The sequence below is a fragment of the Phytophthora infestans genome, genomic scaffold (assembly GCF_000142945.1).
Source record: "Phytophthora infestans T30-4 supercont1.136 genomic scaffold, whole genome shotgun sequence".
Classification (NCBI taxonomy): Eukaryota; Oomycota; class Peronosporomycetes; order Peronosporales; family Peronosporaceae; genus Phytophthora; species Phytophthora infestans.
This window is the reverse complement of record NW_003303623.1, coordinates 233736-234787: the sequence shown is the minus strand read 5'-3', so window position 1 is coordinate 234787 and position 1052 is coordinate 233736.

The window sequence follows — 1052 nt, the reverse complement described above, 5'->3', positions numbered from 1 at the left end:
CGACCCCACGAAGACAGAAGGGATGACGGTCGAAGGAGAGTCGCGGTGCCTGGATCCAAGGGTGTATCCGACAAAGACTGAAGATGAACAAGTCTACTACCGTGAAGGCGGGGATCTACACGCAGAGGATCTGGGGAAGGCATGGCGGTGATCCCGGAGGTATCACGGACCACAGAAGAGGTCACGATTGATGATATCCAAGTGAATCCAGGGGCGAACGAACCCACGGAAGTGGATCGTCTACGTCAGAAGATCTGGGAAAGTCGACATCTGCTGATCGGTAAAGGTAATGCGTTACCGCCCGCTGCCCGCGGAGTCAAATGCGACATCGGTGTCGGCGACGCGAAACCGATCGCTCAAAGGGTGCGGAAGGTGGCACCTCAGTTCCGAGAAAAACTATCGGATCTGATTAAGGGCCTGCTGCAAGCCAAGATCATCAGCTTCTCAACGTCCCCTGGGCATCTCCGGTGGTAATCATCATCAAGAAGAACGGGGTGGATATACGTCTGTGCATTGATTACCGGCTGGTTAACAGCCTGACTCGATTGATGGTGCATCCGATGCCTCTAATCAACGAGCTGTTGGAAGATCTGGATAAAGTACTCTGGTACTGTTCTCTAGACATGGCCAGTGGTTTCTGGGTGGTTACTATGACGGATCGAGCTCGTGCAATATCCGCATTCATCACACCGTTTGGCCTGTTCGAGTGGAACCGGATGCCGTTCGGATTGAAGAACGCACCCAAGATCTACCAACGCCTGATCGATAACGCCCTCTATGGATTTACCCGGATACCGGAGCCCGAAACGGGTGGGTCCGGGGAAGGCCATACGGAAGTGGATCCATTCGAAGCGGGGGAGCCAGGGGATCATGGGACCCCGTCTGTGTTAGGACGCAGATCTTACATCGACGACATTCTGATCCCGGCGGAATCGTGGGATCAGTTGTGCGAGAGAGTGACATCCCTACTGGAGGCGTGTACTAAGTGGAATCTCTCTATCAGTGTGGTAAAGAGCTATTGGGGGATGCGCAAGGTGGATTACTTAGGCCAT